This window comes from Schistocerca piceifrons, chromosome 3 (assembly GCF_021461385.2).
Source record: "Schistocerca piceifrons isolate TAMUIC-IGC-003096 chromosome 3, iqSchPice1.1, whole genome shotgun sequence".
NCBI classification, from domain to species: Eukaryota; Metazoa; Arthropoda; class Insecta; order Orthoptera; family Acrididae; genus Schistocerca; species Schistocerca piceifrons.
Window position 1 is genome coordinate 699105885 of NC_060140.1, and position 21331 is coordinate 699127215.

Genomic DNA, 21331 nt, shown 5'->3' on the forward strand with positions numbered 1-21331 from the left:
TGTGTGTGTGTGTGTTTTACTGATGAAGGCTGTGGCCAAAAGCTTTATGTAAGTGTCTTAATTGTGCCTGTCTGCAGCTTGATGCGTTAAAGTAAGTAGTAATCTATCTTTTCCTACAGTGTTGATATTGCTACCTGGAGTTTCCGTTGTTCGATTAGTGGATGATCACATTTTTTGAGCCCAACTCTACTGGAGTTCCTGTTGCAGTACTGATATGTGTGGTAAAAAGTGGTAGCATGTGTTGATATCAACTAATTCTGCAAGAAAAGACAGTTTTGCTGTTGAGCTTCTGGATGTAATATATAGATTATGTTGTATTATAAATTGGGATGAATAGCTACAAAACCTGGAAATTCATGTAGGTACAATAATACACATGCACGCCAAGTCTGCAAAACTAAATCTACGAAGTGGGATGATGCAGTGGTTGACAGTAAACTCATTATTGGACAGAATTCTGTTCCTTATTTGGGTGTCCATATTAATATTTCTCTAAACCACTTCCCAGCAAATGCTGAGATGGTTTCTTTGAATAGACTAGATCTTATTTCATTCACAGTCTTTTTACAACTGAACATATGCATAGTCTCTAATGACCCTACATCCAATGGTTCAGTAAACTTTAAACTTCAGCAAGATTTTATGTTAGGTCATTAGGTAGAACTTCACATAAGGTGAGGAATCTAACAGAGAATTTCCTTGGTCCATTATCAGTACATCATCTCTCTGTCCACACCTTATGCCATTATTCGCTTTGCAATACTCAAATTCTGTCGTCATTTTTACTTGATTGTCTTCTGTTTTTCTCTTTACTCTGACAAAAATTGTTCCCATCATCCACTGTGCGTCAAACCTTTCTATGATTTATACCTTAAGTCAGTTCTTGCTGTAAACTAAGAATTAACTTTCCAATACAGAATCCATTTTCCCAGAACTTAATTGATTCAGTCTTCTGCTTGTTTCTAGGCCCTCAGGTTCATGACTTTGATGGATATGTGTGTGTGGAAAGCCTGGTGCCCCAAGCCATTACAGTGCTCCTTTCTGTACTGTAATTTCCACACCCTTTTAGTCTACTCCGTGGCTCACTCTGTCTTCTTCCACACTCCTGATGACCGGTGGCCTGGTGCAAGTCTTTTTAGTATGATAATGAAGACAACACAACATCCAGTTCCTGAGCGGAGAAACTCTCCGACCCAGCCGGGAATCGAACCCAGGTCCCTTCACACAGCATTCCGCTGCGCTGACCACTGAGCTATCGAGGTGGACACCCTCCTGGTGACAACCTAGTGGTCACGTGGATCTTTTCTTGGCATGTTCTTGGACTCCTTGCATTACTTACTATCTTCATTAGCTTTCTTTTGGTCACCACCCAGGTTTGACCGTGATTCTTTTTCAAATTTCTCCGAAGTGCAAATTTTGTAAAAGGTGCAGCCAATGCAGTACATGTCTTACCTGCCTAGATGTGACCACTCTGACACTCAGTTCTTGGCAAATTACGTGCCAAGGCTAAAACATATCATGGTAGACAGTCCATATAGAGTCGGGTGAATTGCCATGTACTTACACAGTTCTAGGCGTAGCAGTCTCTTCAGGTTGGAGCTCTCAGTATTATACACTCCTGGAAATTGAAATAAGAACACCGTGAATTCATTGTCCCAGGAAGGGGAAACTTCATTGACACATTCCTGGGGTCAGATACATCACATGATCACACTGACAGAACCACAGGCACATAGACACAGGCAACAGAGCATGCACAATGTCGGCACTAGTACAGTGTATATCCACCTTTCGCAGCAATGCAGGCTGCTATTCTCCCACGGAGACGATCGTAGAGATGCTGGATGTAGTCCTGTGGAACGGCTTGCCATGCCATTTCCACCTGGCGCCTCAGTTGGACCAGCGTTCGTGCTGGACGTGCAGACCGCGTGAGACGACGCTTCATCCAGTCCCAAACATGCTCAATGGGGGACAGATCCGGAGATCTTGCTGGCCAGGGTAGTTGACTTACACCTTCTAGAGCACGTTGGGTGGCACGGGATACATGCGGACGTGCATTGTCCTGTTGGAACAGCAAGTTCCCTTGCCGGTCTAGGAATGGTAGAACGATGGGTTCGATGACGGTTTGGATGTACCGTGCACTATTCAGTGTCCCCTCGATGATCACCAGTGGTGTACGGCCAGTGTAGGAGATCGCTCCCCACACCATGATGCCGGGTGTTGGCCCTGTGTGCCTCGGTCGTATGCAGTCCTGATTGTGGCGCTCACCTGCACGGCGCCAAACACGCATACGACCATCATTGGCACCAAGGCAGAAGAGACTCTCATCGCTGAAGACGGCACGTCTCCATTCGTCCCTCCATTCACGCCTGTCGCAACACCACTGGAGGCGGGCTGCACGATGTTGGGGCGTGAGCGGAAGACGGCCTAACGGTGTGCGGGACCGTAGCCCAGCTTCATGGAGACGGTTGCGAATGGTCCTCGCCGATACCCCAGGAGCAACAGTGTCCCTAACTTGCTGGGATGTGGCGGTGCGGTCCCCTACGGGACTGCGTAGGATCCTACGGTCTTGGCGTGCATCCGTGCGTCGCTGCGGTCCGGTCCCAGGTCGACGGGCACGTGCACCTTCCGCCGACCACTGGCGACAACATCGATGTACTGTGGAGACCTCACGCCCCACGTGTTGAGCAATTCGGCGGTACGTCCACCCGGCCTCCCGCATGCCCACTATACGCCCTCGCTCAAAGTCCGTCAACTGCACATACGGTTCACGTCCACGCTGTCGCGGCATGCTACCAGTGTTAAAGACTGCGATGGAGCTCCGTATGCCACGGCAAACTGGCTGACACTGACGGCGGCGGTGCACAAATGCGGCGCAGCTAGCGCCATTCGACGGCCAACACCGTGGTTCCTGGTGTGTCCGCTGTGCCGTGCGTGTGATCATTGCTTGTACAGCCCTCTCGCAGTGCCCGGAGCAAGTATGGTGGGTCTGACACACCGGTGTCAATGTGTTCTTTTTTCCATTTCCAGGAGTGTACTTGCCAGTATAGCCTCTTCACAATGCCATGCAAGAGGACAGCAATGTTGATACAGGGATCTCTAGTCACTACAGTATTTAGTCTACACTAGAATGGTTGGCGAGACCTCAATAACATCCAAATCTCAATTCTTCGTGAAACACAATGGAGGTAAGTTGAGTGGTGGCAACATTGCAGAAGACATTGAGCATCTCCATCCAGATCAGGAAGGAAAATTCCGCTTTGTCTCCAGCTGGCTTTGCATGTCCTGGGAGTGTAGTCCCTTTTTAAGTTAAAATAAATAATGCAGTATCAACTATAATGTTTTGGCTCCTTCTGGATTTGGCATCTGAATTGCCCCTGTCATTGGCACAGATTGCCTCGTAGTTCATGTGAATGCAATATCAAATCCCAGCAAAAGATAATGTGCTGTTTTTTGTTTAAACTACTATGGAGAGTAAAAGAATGTGGAATATTGCCTACACAAATATATGAAAATAAGGCCGGAGACAAAGCGGAATTAGCTTGATTAGCCACTGAGGAGTGGGTATTGACTCGGATCATATTTTGGTAAGAATCAAAACCTTAGAAAGGATTGCTTTTAAAACCAGAAGGGCTGGGTTGGAGAAAAGTAAGGTCTACAATGTGGAGATGACCAAAGATCAGACGAAAAAGGAAGTGTATAGGAACAAAGTGCAAGAGAAGTTGCAAAAGGTAAGTGGGATGGAGGGAAAGGATATCAATGTACTATGGGATGAAACTAAGATTGCTTTAAATACAACAGCTCAAGATGTCCTTGGAGAAAGAGAAAAACAGAAAAGAAATGGATGGTTTGGTGAGGAGATGTCAAAGGCATTAGATGATAGAAATCAAGCTCGACAAAGAATGTTACAGAGACCTACACGAAATAATGTGGCTATGTTTAAAGAGAAGAGAAGGGTAGCTAAGAATTTAGCGCAGATTAAAAAGAGTACAGGAAAGGGAAAGGATAGATGAAATACAGAAGAACTTCGAAAATAAGGAGGGGAGGAAATTCTTTTATGGGGTGGGACAAATAGAGAGAGGATATCAGCCAAGGATGGATAAGCTGAAAGATGAGACAGGCAGTTTGATAGTTGGAAAGGAAACAATAATAGAAGCATGGGCACAACATTTTGAAATGTTACTGTCAAACAGACACATTGTAAGTGAAGAGAGAAATGGAGGGGCTGGAGAAGAAACTGAAGAACAAGAGGTGGAGAGAGATGATGATGCAATGGACACAGAACCACCATCGATAGAAGAGCTAAGAGTAATTATAAAGCAACTTGGGAATAACAAAGTTCCTGGACACGACCTGGTAACGGCGGAGATGATAAAACACGGAAGTGAAATATAAGTACGGAGGATACATAAAATAATTACAAAGGCCTGGGAAACAGAAAATGCCAGAGGTCTGGAAGTTAGCAACCATCTGCCCTATACATAAGAAAGGATCACACATGCAGTGTAAGAACTACCAAGAAATATCTCTGGTTAGTATTGTCTACAAAATCCTTTCTACGGCTATAACAAAGTAGAAGAGCAGAAAAAATTCTAGGCAAGTACAAGGCAGGTTTTAGAGCTGGGAGGTCTACAGCTGACCGTATCTTTACAGCACATATGATGCTGGAGGAGACTTACGAATATATTGTAAGATTAGAACATCTGTTTATAGACTTTAAACAAGCCTATGACAGAGTTAAAAGATCAGCACTGTGGAAAACAATGCAGACATTCAAGTTTCATAGGAAGCTAATAAAATTAACTAAGGTGACTCTGGAAAACAGCAAAAGCCAGGTTAAAGTTCAGGGATGTCTGTTGAGATGCTTCCCAATGGAAGAAGGATTAAGACAGGGAGACCCATTATCTCCAGTACTATTCAACCTGGTATTAGAGAATGCAAGATCAATAACCACAAACCCAGGAGGCAACATTTACAATAGACTTCTATGCAGATGATGTAGTAATAAGTGCTAGAAGTACGGAGGTGCTCACATCAACCTTCAAAGAGTTTGAAGCTGCTGCCAAGAACCTTGGTTTTGAAATTAGTGAGACAAAATCTAAGTATATGGTAACTGAGAGAGATAGAAGAAACAGATTATCTAAGTTAGAAGGGTATGTCTATGAAACAGTAGATAGCTTTATTTATCTTGGCTCCGGGGACATGTCTAGAGCTCCAGAAGATGGTGGTGGTGGTGGTGGTGGTGGTGGTGGTGGTGGTGGTGGTGGTGGTGGTGGTGGTGGTGGTGATAGAAGAAAGAGAGGACGACCGCAGTTGAAATGGCTGGAAGATGTGGAAGCCGACCTGAGAGCAGTGGAGTGAGGAGGTGGCACAGGCATGCTGAAGACAGAGATGATTGGGAATCTGTGATTGAGGAGGTCAAGGTCCTCAAAGGACCATAGTGTCATGGAGTCAGTCAAAAGAAAGGATATTTGAAGATCTATGTCTTCTTCGTAGGAATGCATACTAAGATTTATTTATGTATATTTGAAATGACACTAATATAAGTCCCCACTAGTAATCAGTATCCTTAATCCACAAATACTGGCCATATGGTTGTTGATTGTCCAGGGTTGCAGATCCCCATGTCCTTTTTTGATATGATCTTCACTTCATCAATAACAAACAAAAAAAACTTTGAATAATGTTTGTTACTGTTCAGTACGAAAGAGAGTCATGCACTGAAGTATCTCAATGCATCAGTGTTGCCACCTTCATGCTAGGAACACACAATACAGTGCAATTTTAAAGAATACACACATCTGTAGTTGTTCTACCTGTCAACAGCATGCGTGGACTCTTAACAGCTGCTGCTGCTCACCTTGAGTTGAGACTGCTTCTTTTATTGTGATGCCTTGTGACATCATTCTCATGGAATCCAACAAGCCCTAAGTCCAATATAAGGTGTGTCTTAAGAGTCAAATTAAGTTTTAGAAAATTTTAAGTCATGTTGATAGTATATTAGATAGACAATTCAGACATCTAAATGATGTTAGGAGTCCTTCACAACTTACCAATTTTGCTGTTTGTATGCAAATTGTGGTTTTAATCTGTTGATGGACCATGTCAGAACTGTCAAAACAAAAATCAATGTTACTGTGTTGTATATCAATCATTTGGTCACAGGATTATAAAATTAAAATTAGATTTTATATTGGTAAATTATTGAGAGACACTCACCAGGCAACAATGTTGACACCAGAGCATTCACCTGACTTTTGAGGATGATTGGCGTCCAGAAGTGGTAAAAATCTTGTTTAACTGCTGAGTTCCGAAATTGCGTTTCCCACCCCTGATGTGGTGCTTTAAATGCCAATGCTTTGGTCATGTCTCTTCCCAGTGTACTTATGAACCAGTTTGTGAAGACTGGCTGGTCACTACATGAAAATTCATCATGTGTGGTAACATCTGTCAATTACAGGAATGACTGCCCTCTCTGGTACCCGAAGTGTGCTACCCTGAATAAGAAACACAAGGTCAGGATCAGAAGTCTCTGATCGCCTCTCAAAATTTGAAGCTCAGAAAAAATACTATTGTTAATATCCTGTCTCCATGATAGCACCTTTTGCCTCTACTGTGATCAGGTTGTCTGCAGTACCTGGCATCTTCAATCTGGCTGGAGAAGCAGTTTGCTCCTCCAGTGTCTACCAGTGGCAGCTTAATTTTGAAACCTCTATGCGGAAACCTATAGACAAATGACATGATGCCAACACCAACCAGTGGCTGGAGGAGCCACTGACTGTAGGTCTCAAGGCTGCCCACTTTGCTTCCGTTCCTGCACCCACAGTGGATAAGCCCTTAAAAGATTCTCAACCACCAAAAGCAGTGAAAGAGTAAAAGAAGAAATGTTGGGAGAAGTCTACTCTGGCGACCCTGGAGGTGCCAGATACCCCTATGCTATTGGTCTCCAAACCAATGTTCATTGATGTTGCCATGATGTTTCTGGTGACAGTGATCCCTACGCATGACCTATCCTCCTCTTCTGCTAGATCTGTTTTGCTCTCCAGCACACACATTTCACTAACAACAATTCTCCATGTCTTTGAGGTTACCTAGCACTTCGTCAGGATGTTATTGGTCCTAATTGTGTGTGATGGGGTCTGTACATTGGTTCATATAGTGAGTGAGGTCACCTTCACACCACACTGGAAGCAATACAATGCAACTGTGAACAGTCACAGTGATCACCATTTGACATATTTGTTTAACTTCAGACAGGGCAATTAAGTACCATGAGATTACCACCCTTAATCCAACTAATCTCCCCCCCCCCCCCCCCCCCCTTCTCCCCGTTCCTCTTCATCCTTCAGGATTTCAGTGTACGCATCATATGGTAAGGGTCTTTTGATTGACAAGTTTCCTTCTGATTTTGATTTGTCTCCTCAGTGACAATACTCCTACCCACTTCAGTGCTGTCCATGACACCTTTCTGGTTAGTGACCATACGGTCTCACCACCCAATTTCATGGCTTCATTAAAATGCTCACTGAACTAATATATTTGTGACAGTGATCACTTTCTGGCGATCCAGTCACTTCCTTCTCAAACAACATTGGGCTCTTCAAAGAGCCAACTGGGAGTTGTATACGTCTGCTGTCACCTGTATGACTGTCAACTGAATTGACAAGTTTGTGAGAGACTTCTCCAGTGCAACCACCTGATCACCTCTGCTGTTAGAACTTCTATCACTCTTCTTACAGGCCCTCTCCATTCTCAGCTGGTGCCATAGTGGACTCAAGAAATTGCGACAGCTATTCAGGATCTTCGAAGGGCCATGCAACATCTGAAGTGACATCCTTCGCAGACTTCCCTTGTCACTTTTAAGCATTTTCATGCTGAGGTCCATTATCTAACTAAACACAGTAGTAGTGAATGCTGGGAGTGCAAAGTCTCCTCCTTGGGAATGAATACCTCTTCATAACAGGTGTAGGCCAAGCTCCTTAGTCTACTATTCTGCTAGAGATAAAAAATGTTGTGTCCTTGTTGACACGATAGTCTTGTACCATAGGAACAAAGGGATATGATGTTTTTTGGTGGCCTGTATCCTCCTCCTACAAAACTGCACACTGTTCTTTATTTACATGAACGGGAAGCTACTTAACTTCAAGTCCATGTGTTGTGCTACAAGCTGTTCACTAATAATCCACATTAGCCTCACACCTGGTGAGGTACAAGTCCTGCTATGCGATGAATGACATACGCCAAACTAGAATGCGAGTTAATGCGCCAGTGACTGAGACTGAGGCCGGCTGCTGTGGCCGAGCGGTTCTAGGCGCTTCAGTCCGGAACCGCACTGCTGCTACAGTCGCAGGTTCGAATCCTGCCTCAGGCAGGGTGTGTGTGGTGTCCATAGGTTACTTAGGTTTAAGTAGTTCTAAGTCTACGGGACTGATGACCTCAGATGTTAAGTCCCATAGTGCTTAGAGCCATTTTTGAACTGAGACTGAGCCCATTAGTCCATGGCATTAATCTTAATACGTGTGGGCGAGAGGGCATTTGCGGTGTATTACTTGAGTCTGTCTTTGGCCTCTCTCCTTGATCAGTGCCTACTATCAATCTTCATGCTACATCTTTGTGGACCAGTGTACCGACAACAGCTTACCCCAGCACATTCCCCCCTCCCCGAAATGCTGCGCCGATGTGTTGTAGGGAGGATTCGAACGACAACAGGGAGGGAGGACGCTGGTTGTAGAGATGAATTGGGAGCCATGACTGTGGAGGACGGCCTGCTCCCTACCGTACCCCACTATCTGGCTTGCGAGACAACAGGAACATCCTCCAGAAAACTGCTGCCAGGGCACATGTCCAGACCTGAGGGCGTGTCAAAGGGCAATGACGGTGATGGTGGGGTCCAAGTTCAATGGGTCGGTGAGTGAGGACGGCGGGGGCGAGGCTGCAGCGTTAATCCCCTCTACCTGGGATGCCCTGGTGGCACCACTGAGCAGCTGTAAGGGCCACGCAGTCCGGTTAGGTGGTGAATCTGGGGGAAGAAAAGCAGCAGAATCATGGGGCAAATGACGTGCATGAATTTGGTTCTGGTGGCAGCACTGCAAATCATCAGGACATGCAAAAGTATGTAAGTGCCAATGCGTTCCTGGATCACACCTCTTCCCCAACAACCGCAGTAGCCATAAAACCTGAAACGAACAAGATAGTGGTGGCCATGCAGAATTTCCATTGGTGATGGTCTGTCTCGTGGGTGGGGGCGATAGGAGGTGACAAAAAGTTGCAGCGCCTGTTCTTGTGTGTGGGTGGTGTGAAGCTTGGCCATCTGTTGTTTGAAAGTGCGTACAAAGCGTTCTCCTTCTCTGTTGGACTGGGGGTGAAACAGAGCACTTGTTAGATGACAAATGCCATTTTGTTCACAAAACTGTTCAAAATTACATGAAGTGAACTGTGGTCCATTGTTCGACACAAGTATTTCTGGCAAACCTTCTATGCAAAACATGGAGGACAGTGCTTGAATGGTGCTACGTGATGTGGTAGAAGTCATAGGCACTGCAAATAGGAATATGCGAAAAGAGTCTACCACTATGAGCCAACGAGTGTTCCAAAATGGTCCTGCAAAGTCAGTGTGCACTTGTCGCCATGGCAATTGAATTGTAGGCCAAGCTGCAAATGTCTGCGGCGGAGCAGATTGGTTTTCCGCACGTGTGCGACACAGTGACGTCATGTGTTCATTATGGTTATCCATGCCCTGCCAAGTACTGTGCCGTCACGCTAGCTATTTAGTGCGAACGGTTCCCCAGTGTCCTTGGTGGAGCAATCGCAATGCATCCTTTTGCAGTACTTTGGTAATAAGCACACATGACTGTCCGCTTTCATTTTAAACTAGAATCATACCCTGTTGAACGGAAATGTTATGTTGACGTGCAAAATATCGGTGCACAGCTGAGTTCTGGATACTGTTCAATGAACTAGGCCATTACATATACAATGTAATGCAGCAAAATCACGAGATCTGGGACTACTTCTGTGGCCTGTACAATTTTTCTGTAGTACAAGGGAAAAGATTCCAGCAATTCAGAGTTCTGCCCATCAATTTGGCAACAAGATGCATAAAAATCAGTCTGGCCCAATTGGAAGGTGAGCTAGGGCATCTGCATTGACATACTTTGCCATAGGTCTGCGCAGCATTTCATACTGATACAGCGAAAGCAACAAAGCACACCATTGCAATTTTTGAGCAGTTCGTGTAGGAAATGGCTTTGACGGGTGAAACAAGGACTGCAACGGTTTGTGATCTGTCACTAAAAAGAACTTGTGACCATGCATATAGTGATAGAATTTTGTCACACCATACACAATAGTGTGAGCCACATTTTCTATTTGAGAATAATTGCACTGAGTTTGAGTGAGCAACTTTGAGGCAAAAGCAATAGGTCTGTCTTGTGCATAAATTCTGTGCGAAAGCACAGTACTGGTTCTGTAGGAAGAAGTGTCAACTTACAAAACTACCTGCTTGGCAGGGGCAAAATGCACTAAACATCGGTCACTGAGCAAAGCATTCCTGAGTTTCTGACATTCATTTTGCCAGTCTTTAGTCATCACAAAAGGTACATTTTTGTGATGCAAGTGATGCAATGGAGCCACGATCTGAGCGACATTCGGTATGAGCCCAATGTAGTGTGTCATCTTGCCTTGTACTGACTGCAGTTGAGACACATTGCGAGGAACAGGCAGCTCACAGATTGAAAACAAATGAGATTGGAGGGAGTGCACACCCTGTCTATCACATGATCTAAGTACTGTAGTTCATTTTGAAAAAAGCCACACTTTTCAAGACAACACTTGAATCTTGCTTCTGAGAACACCTGAAAAAGAACAGGCAAATTCGCAATGTGTTCCTCTGGTGTATGGCCTGAGACGACAATATTGTCAAGGTAGTTTGAACAAAATGGCACTTTTGCAGTCAGCTGTTCCAAGTAACATTGAAAAATGGCTGTTGCGGAAGCACTGTCGAAGGTCAAATGCAAATACTTGAACAGTCCTAAGTATGTAGTTACACCAACACTTTCCGTCATTTTCATCCAATGGATTTTGCAAGTAGCCATCACGTAAATATATCTTAGAAAAGTAACGGCCTGCACCAAACCTGTTCATGAGTTCTTCATGGCGAGTTAACGGATAAGTGTCAACTACAGTCTGTGGACTGACTGTTGACTTGAAGTCAACACAAATGCTAATGCGACCAGAAGGCTTAGGCAACAAAATGAGAGGATTTACCCATTGACTAGTGTGAATGGGAGCAACTACACCATTATCTTGCTATTCTTTCCGTTCACAGGCTACTTTGTCTCTTAAAGCAGTCGGAACGGGGCAGGCCCGGAAAAACTTACGTTGTGCATTGTCTTTTAATGTAAGATGCACTACAGTGTTCTTAGCTTTTCCCATGCCTTCCGGAAATAGCTCAGGAAATTTTGTAAGCTAGCTAGTGACAGTGTCTTTTGGTACACAGGCCGATACTTCAGTCCAGAACCGCGCGACCGCTACGGTCGCAGGTTCGAATCCTGCCTCGGGCATGGACGTGTGTGATGTCCTTAGGTTAGTTAGGTTTAATTAGTCCTAAGTTCTAGGGTACTGATGACCTCAGCAGTTAAGTCCCATAGTGCTCAGAGCCATTTGAACCATTTGAACAGGCCGATACTGAAAGTACATTGTCTTGGATGTTAAGACCAATCAAAGGCATCTAAACCGAATATGTTCTCACTGTCTCTTGATTTCATCACAGTAAAATTCACTTTCCTAGTGTGAGATTTGTAAGTGGCAGCCAACTACACTGTCCAAGCACTGGAATTTCCTGTCCATTGTAAGCAGTGAGCTGCTTACTAGATTTAGAAAGGCATGGTGAGACTAAATGTTTGTATGTGGCATGATTAAGCAAAGTTACTGAGGCACCTGTGTGTAACTGAAAGTTCACATTACAGCCAGGAATTCTTAATGAGACAAATAGTTTGTTAGAATGGTTTTGCACAGCACTAGGTCAAGGAGGTGGCACAACCTTAATCTAACTTTTGTCAAAACCTGCCATAGGTTTTGAAAACACAGTGTTCATTGCATGTGCGCAACCCTGTTTATTCTGGGAGCGGGGAAACTTGATGTTTTTGTGCTGCTGCAAACTAACTGCTTGGACGTGGCCTTTTTCCCCATACGTGTAACATGTTGCATTACGTGATGGGCAAGACTTCACTAAGTTCACAGGTCTGTTTACCTGTCTATGTGGCGATCTGTGCGGCTGTGTGTGCACTCGTTGTGGCTGCTTGGGGCGGTCACGAGCAAGGAGCAACTCGACCTGACAAATCGGGGCCTTGTCCAACTTCTCGGCTGCTATGGCACCCGATTCATATTTCTCTCTAAGATTTGCAGTACTTGAGGAAGTCATGAATCGGAGTACTTTAAGATTTATTCCCATATTCAACGGTGTGGGACATTGAATATTACTGCATCCCTTATCATTAAATCACTGTAAAAATTGCCACAACTATATTTAAATTTACACTTCCTAGTCGTGGCCGTTAATTCGGTGTACCATTGTCGGTATGTCTGTTCCGGCTTTTTCTGCAAACGAAAGAACTGATACCTGGCTGCAGCTACTTGAACTTGCTGGTCATAGTACTGAGTTAATGCAACAATTGCTTCGCCATAGCTCAGTTAGTTGGGAGATGCCGTTGGAAATGGTTTTCGGATTAACCTGAACACTGTGGACCCGGCAACTGAAAGGAAGTGTTGTAACTCTACATTACCTTGAACATGATGAACTTGACAACGTGCATGGGACTGAGTCATATATTTGAGCCATTCTCCTTCTGTGCTGCTAATTGCCGGAATGGCGATATGCTGGTCGCCGGCACTAGTTCAGCTGGTTAGTCGGTTGGTTGGTTGTGCGGTCGACACAGATTGTGCAGCCAGTAGTTGTTGTACTGTCATCAGTAAAGCAGCAAGTTGTTGGTTCTGAAACTGAAAAGCTTTTGTTAGATCCATCACAGTGGCCAGCTGCAGCTGAGGTGGTGGGCAGGGGGTGGAGGGGGTGGGGTAATCATGGATTACACAAATATGTTACAGCAAAAAGGTAAGCAAAGCCTCTAAAAGAGAAATTTGATTAGTTCTGCAGCTCCCCTTGTGGAATACGTGCAAGAATACAACAAAAAATTAGCAAAATGATCACCCCTGCAAGTTAAAACACAACAGAAGCAAGCAAAATCTTAGGCCAAGTTGATAATCTTCAATCTGCACTGAATTATCCTCGTTGCCAGTGTTGTGTCCTTGTTGACACTGTAGAGTCTTGTACCATAGGAACTGAGGGAGAGAATGTTGTTTGGTGGCCGGTATCCTCTTTCTGCTACACAACTGCACACAGGGTTCTTTATTTATGGAAACAGGAAGATACTTAACTTTGAGTCCATGTGTTGTGGTACAAGCTTTTCACTGATAGTCCACGTTAGCCTCACTGCTGGTGAAGTAAAAGTCCTTGCTATGCGATAAATAAGAACGCCAAACTAGAATTAGAGTTAGTGCGCCAGTGACTGAGCCCACTGATCCGTGGTGTTGATCTAAATACTTGTGGTTCAGAAGGCATTTGCGGTGTAGTACTTGCGAGTCTGTCTTTGGCCTGATAGGCGCGCTTGATCCAGCTTACGACAGCACAAAAAACTCTTCTGGGTATCCTCCTTGGGTCGGTTCTGGTGAATACATTGTGACCAATTTTGTGACAGTGTCTGTGTGCGCTTCTTACCTGGCTATTTTTTTTAACACATACAACAAGTTTGATGTCTCCCTATCCTTTACCCCCATCACACCAAATCATATAATGAACCTTTCTCTGATTGGAAACTCATTCAGGCCCTTGATTCTGAGGCATAGCGCCGTATACCGATCCTGCCTTGGGGGCGGTTAAGTGGGAGATGTGTCTCAGAGCTGGATAGTGACAGATGGTGACGCGAGACTGGACGCGCACGTAGTTTATGTATCAGCCGATAGAGGAAAATATTGGATAGGGGGACTGTTATTTTAGTTTCGATTGTGCCCACTAGAGTGCACTAAAGTAATAGAATATTTTTAATAAACTGTTCTAGTATTTTCATAAAGTGTCGTTATGTCTTTTTGTGTATGTAAAATGCTATAAATGTGTTTCAGCAGTATGAATGATGTGTGTGTGTGTGGTTTAAGGTTAATATGAAGATACTTGTTTAATGAGTTATGTAGTGGGATTTTATGTGGGAACATTTCGAAGAAGTATGGATGTGGACAAAGGGAATTTTTGTAGAATAGATTTGTAAAGTAAGTTTATGGTAAAGGGAAAGTTAATTCAGGTATAAATAACAATAGTAAATAACTTTATGCGTAAACAAAACTTCAGCATATTAGATCATTATGTCGGTAAAAAGTGCAGTCTTTAGGTTTACTATTTTGCGATTGGTTATTGATGAAAAGTGCGGACTGACGCGGGAGAATGTTGTTTTGCTATTGGCTGTTGAGTAAACTGACCAATGGTAAAGCAATATTCTTCGCGCGTCTTTCTCTGGTGGTAGAGAAAATTTAGAGTATTCTAGAGAAGAGTGGGAGCCTAGCCATGAAACAGTTCGGACGTGTGTAGTAGTAGTTCTGATGAAAACAATAAGTTGCCCGATCTAGCAGTGTTTCATACATCAGAAGTGTGGTAAAGTGATGACATAATTATTCCGATGGGCGTGCAGAAATTTTAGTATTTCTAAGTGAATTTTGTGACGAGAAAAGACATAAATTCCGCATGGCATATTTAGCAGGCCGGTGGCTGAAAACTGTGACTGCATTTGGTTCAGACAGACTTAATATTTGGCGAGCATTATCAATCAAAAACAATCCGTATTTTTGTAGCTATTACGTTTTCGGGAAATGAAACACCATAAACTTGCTTACGTGAGAGAGAGGGATTGTGGGTGACTGTGTTAAGACTAGCACGGGTCTGGCAGTGATACTTGTTCACCTAAGTTTCAGAATATATTAACTGAGGACAAAATTTCCAACCTTTCATTTCGTGTGAAAACTCTCCCGAAACGTAGATTAGTGACTTTAATTGCAGCCTGGTTCATGTCGAAGTACAGTAGGTTTTGCTCGGCTTACCTACTGATGATATGCTGAGGGAATGTTCACAGGTAGGTGCAGGTTCGTAGTAAAGGGAGGGAAAGAAACGCGCCGCTGCAATTCGTCACATGATATGGTCCCAGGCCCTAATTGGACGCATAATCAGATGATCCAACATCTGAATGTTACTCAAAAACTGCATGTGCTCAGGATCTTCAACTGTATTTGGGTACCTGTTTTCCTTTACAGTGGCAAGACAGTATCATCATCTCAGTCTTGAAACCAGATGAAAACTCAGTGTTCGGAACCAATGAGCCTCAACAACAAACACTGAAAACTGCTTGAAAGGGGGGTGGCCTATCGATTATGCCGGGTTCTCAAATCATGGGGCCTTCTGTCCCCTTATCAATTCACTTTGTGATAGGGATAGTCTAAAACTAATCATCTGGATACGCTGGAAACAGCAAACAGCAATCTGACAGGCTTTTTCTAAATGCTGACATCTCATTGCAGTCATTTTTTCCCCACATGAGGCATATGGCACTGCTTACCTTCTACAACTGGTGCTTTAGAGGCTGCTTACTGTATTTACTCAAATCAAAGCCGCACTTTTTTCCGGTTTTTGTAATCCAAAAAACCGCCTGCGGCTTAGAATCGAGTGCAAAGTAAGCGGAAGCTCTGTAAAATGTTGGTAGGTGCCGCCACAACTAACTTCTGCTGTCGAATATATGTAGCGCTACACAGGCATGCTTTGCAGGCACAAAGATAAATAATGGCGCCAAAACCTCTGAGTCAGTAAATAAATGTAAAAAAAGGTGGAAGACAAGCTTTTTTTTCTCCGCCCCGAGTTTCGACCACTGCATTTTCATACATTATCCAACAAAGTAAATACAAATTCCGTATTATTCATCATCGAATGTAGCAGCCTTTCAATGTACTACGAAAATCCGACTGGCAAGACTATTTGGGATGTTGGTCAATATGGCCAACTTTACGTTCTGAATTTTTTCCTACCTGTGACAAGAGATGGTTGCTAAAAGTAACTTTTATGAATTGTGAATCACATGCAGTATTATCTTCGCCATAAGAATAATACGAATATAAACATTTTGCCACGTATACTTTCGTGTTTGCTGCTATCTCATTAAATCCTGTCTGCCTAATGAACTAAGAAACTAGAGTGAGACGACAGCAAATGCAGAAGAATATACGTATCATGTCAAGTTTATATTCATATTATTCTTATGCTGAATAGTGATACAGTCAGAAATGAAGCACGGCAACTGACTAGATTTTTAAATCTAAGATGACTAATTTCTGTGCAGAATGTAATGTACCAAAGAGGCGTCTGCAAGATTTTCAAATGGGGAAAAATTTTCGCTAAACTCTCCCTCACAACATCTTCTATCACACGCAGTCTATTATTTGGTTCTTGTTGGTCATTATCAAAGAAAGCAGCAGTGTAAGTAACAACAAATAGCAGTCTCTTGCCATTGTTTCGCTAATGAGACGATTCCTCGCTTTTTTTTAAATTGGAAGCGGCAGTAGCGCGCACATAAGCAAGTCATGCCGCGAGCGGCGACAGTTCGTAAACACTCATTATCAGAATGCGACAAACAATGCATGACACAGTACAATGATGCATTTTCAGCTTAGAGTGACGTAAACACCTATAATAAAGAGAACGGCACTTATCGAAGAAAAATAAGCAATCAATTCAAACCAGATGCAGCATGTGAAAAAGGAAGGGTACCCGTATAAATACGGACGGAGTGCCTGACGCATAGCAATGGCCACCTGGTAAAGCTTAACTGCTAAGCTTACTACTCAAACCAAACTACTGTAGCTGTATCGTCATTCATTTGACCTAAATTGTGTCTCATATTACAATGGACCAACTTTGTTTCGATTTGGAGGTGCGGCCTAAAACTTTTATCTCCCCTTGAATTTCGAGTCTCAAATTTCAGGTGCGGCTTAGATTCGGGAAATTTTTTTCCCCTTGATTTCGATTCTCATTTTTCAGGTGCGGCTTAGATTCGAGTAAATACGGTACTAATTTTTGTTAGCATTCATCACACTTGCTGTTAGAGGTTAGGGTTGGTACATCACTCAGTCCCCATCCCATGGGTCCAAGTGAACAGCATGCTTCATTGCTCCATTCTGATGTTACTTTTCCTCATCGCCATCAGTGGGCTAGTTTCTTTGGTCGGACCAGTGATCATGCCTGTACTGTTTTTTATGTCGATCATTTCACTGCATTTGGTACAGCTCCCAATCTGCAGCCCCAGTTCCAAAATGCCGTCCAAAGGGCCTCTGCCTTAGCTCTCTCCCATGGCTTTCATTTCTGTCATCATATTTTGGTCAAAAAAAATCTACTTGGGTACCCAGTTCTTGGACATTGTTGTGCAATTTCCACTTTTGGAACTACTCTCTGATGAAAAGCTGACACGGCTACCCCACATTAGTCAACTACGAGGGTCGTTTCAAAAGTTCTGCACAGTGCGCTTGCACAACTGTTACGGTGGCGTGATCAAGTTGAAATTCATGTCAGTTGTGAGTGAGACCTTACATGTGACAATCTCATATGTGGATGCTGGTTTGCATGTCTGTGTCATGAATAATTCAGTTTTAAAATGGAAGCTGAAGCCGTCAAGTTTGAGTATATGTAGTGACCAGCTTTTCTACATCAAAATTGAATCCCTACATGAAAAGAACCCAACAGAAATTTTCAGTGCTGGAGAGGTGTGTGAGAATAGTGTAGTGGCTCGTAACACAGTATCATGGTGGTTTGCTCCCTGTTTCTATGAATTGGAAGGCCATCAACTGCAACAGGCTATGTCTCCCAGGCCATTGTTACTGATGGTTTGAGAGAGGATCTATGAGAAATGTATGAGGAAATTGCATATGAGGCCACAATGTCTATCACTTCGGTTGACAGAATCATAACTGAAAAATTAAAGATGAGAAAAGCTATTGCCAGATGGGTTCCATATGAGCTGACTGAAGACCAGAAAGCAGCTCACAAAAGAAACAAACGAGAATTGCTTCAGTGTTCTCGAACAGGAGGAGGACAGTTTCTGAAAAGGATTGTTGCACTTGATAGAAACCTGGACATAAAATTTTGAGCGAGAACTGGAATCTGTCGTCACAGTGGAAAAGTTCTGACTCTTCATGCCAGAATAAATTCTGCGAACAATGAAAGGTGAAAATAATCATCATTGCGTATGACATGAATGGAGTCATAGCTATAGCTACAAATAGTGCCCCCAGGGGACATATGTAACAGGCATATGCTACAATCTCTTTCTGCCGAATGTTTTGGAGCTGAAAATTTATCATAGAAGACTTGACATACTTGCAGCTAGTGTCCTCATTTTGCATCATAATACAAGACTGCATATTGCACTAGACTCAACAAATATGAATGGGAAAGATCCCCCCCCTTACCTCCCTCACTATACAGTTCTGATGTGAGCCCAACAGACTTTTCCCAATTTGAAAGAACTACTCCATGGAACACATTTTGATAAAATTAATGAAGCTTCCAGTGAAGTGAGCTGAGTAATCAGACAACCCAGCAATGAAGGTGCCCCTTTTGGAATACAGAAGTTGCAAAAATACTGGGCAGCTGTCATAAACAAGAGTGGATATTATACAGAATGCCTGTAAATGCATATTGTAAGATAGTTTTCTTCAATCCTATCTTACAATGTGCAAAACTTTGAAATGACACTCGTCAAAATTAACTGAGTGTGAAGCCTGAACCCAGTCTGCTTCCTTGTTCACACCTCTTGTGTTTGGATTGTGCTACTGTACTTCATATTTACTGAATTCTGATCTCCTCATGACAGGACTATGGTCGCCACATTTATGGCTCAGTGGTACCTTTGCCTTTGAAGTTACTGGATGTAGTCCATATTGTGGAGTAAGACTGGCCACTGGTAATTTCCAGACTGGTCCTGTAGTCTCCTTGCTGAAGTGGGGATCGTACCTCTTCTGTCGAGTTAGTATCAACTCCACTCACTCAATCACCATACAATAATTTCCTATTCATTGAGCTTTTCTTTTTTTCTTTTTCCATACAAGGGGTATCAAGCCTGATACCTGCCCATTGGTGGAATTACCAGTTGGAATGTGCCTTGAGTCTCTCTACCAGGACCTCTGTATAATTCTGCATGTTAAGTGTGGCCTTCACTTCTAATACTGGCAGGAAACATACTGATGGTTTTTTATTTTTTTAAGAAAGTGGTTTTTATTCTCAGATACAAGGTTCTTTAATATTTTCAGGTTGGGGGCAGGGCGATTAAGGTTGGGGTGCCTCCTGCCGTGTGCTGGGTCTGGGCAGACTATTGACTCTACCTCCTCTGCGAGCTGCCTTGGTCATCCCTCTTTTACTTCATTTTAATTACCTGTAGACGTGGTTTTCCCTTTTCTCTTGCTTGATATCTTAGATTTTAGGGATAGCACTATTTGCACCACTGATATTGTCTGTGAGGTCATTAATATACAACATGAACAGCGAGGGTCCCAGCACACTTCTCTTGGGGCAAACCTGAAGTTACTTCTACATCTTATGATGACTCTCCATCCAGGATAACATGCTGTGTCCTCCCCACCAAAAAGTCCTCAGTCCAGTAACAAATTACCTTTATACCCCATATGATCATACTTTCAACAGTAAGTGTAGGTGTGATACTGAGTCAAATGCTTTTTGGAAATAAAGAGATACTGCATCTACCTGACTGCCTTGATCCATTCAAAACATCAGGATGTCATGTGAGAAAAGTAAGTGTTCGGTTTCACATGATGGCTGTTTTCTGAATCGATGCAGGTTTATATGGAGGAGGTTGCTCTTTTGAAGACACCTCATTATGTTTGAACAGACAATATGCTATAAGATTTTACAACAAATCAGTGTCAAAGATATTGGACATTAGTTTTGTGGACCACTTCTACCACCTCCCCCTGTGGGTCCGGGGCTTAGAATAGGCCAAAGGTATTCCTGCCTGTTGTAAGAGGCAACTGAAAGGAGTCTCTCACATTTCGGCCTTTGTGATGGTCCCTTGTAGGGTTTGACCTCCATTTTTCAAAATTTTCCATAAGAGTCAGCCAATTGCGGAAGGGTGCCTTACATGGTGCATCGTGTCCATCATGCGCTGAGACCTATCTCATCCTTCATCGACGTGTATCTGCACTTCTGCTCATTCTCCGACTGTTGGGTGAGGTCAATCTCCTGGGTGTGTGTTTTTCCATCAATTGCACAATATCATTTTCTACGCTGATGATGATAAAGGACTTGTTTGCTTGATTGCAGTTGATATCCAGAATGGTAGCCAGTCCGTTGTGGTTGGGCTGCCATGTACCCTGTTGGTTGTAGCCCTCTGACCACACAGGGATCGCTCTGCTGATGCCTGCGCTGTTAACTCCCTGCGTATGCCAAGTAGTAGATGCCAGTCACCCTGGGGCATCAGGACTCCCGGCAATGCCCATCCTGCTAGGTGGCCCTTGCTGCGGCTGGGTGGTGCCCTTGGGGAGGTCCCCTCGTCGGAGTGGGTAGCATCAGGGCGGATGACACGCGATGAACCGTAGTACATCATCTCTTGCTGGTGGTCAATGCACAGAAGTACGACCCCAAATTGTTCCCCTCCCTGGCCACACCATGGGAGGAAGGTCACGCTAAGGATGGCGGCTCTTATTTGCTCCAGTAACTTCTACGTTTGAGAGCTGATGGGAAATCTTTCACGATGATGAAACCTCAGTTTTTTGTTGAGCATTTAGAGGACAAGTTTGGGGAGGTGTAGAGCTTGTCCAAAATGAGATCTGGGTTTATCTTGATCAAAACAGCATCTTCTGCCCAGTCACAGGCATTAGTCGCTTGTGACAAGCTGGCGGATGTTTATGTTACCATTGCACCCCGTAAGAGCTTAAATATGGTCCAGGGTACCATATTTCACAGAGACCTTCTTTTGCAGTCTGACGATGAGTTGCACGTAAAATTAGAGCGGCGAGGTGTACATTTCGTTCACCATGTCCACCGGAGAGCGAGGGATAATCAGGTTGCCACTGGTGCCTTTATCTTGGCCTTCGAGGGTGACACATTGCCCGAGAAGGTCAAGGTGGTGATCTACCGCTATGACGTCAAGCCCTATGTCTCTCTCCCAATGCGGTGCTTTAAGTGCCTGAAGTTTGGCCATACGTCTTGCCGCTGTACTTCCAGCGTCACATGTCGAGA

The 21331-nt window shown here is 43.8% G+C and overlaps 1 protein-coding gene across 2 annotated transcripts in view; it reads left to right on the forward strand.

Annotated features, from left to right (window-relative positions):
- Positions 1 to 21331, forward strand: part of LOC124790161 (hyaluronan mediated motility receptor-like) — a 115399-nt gene that overhangs the window by 15866 nt on the left and 78202 nt on the right. The window lies entirely within an intron of this gene.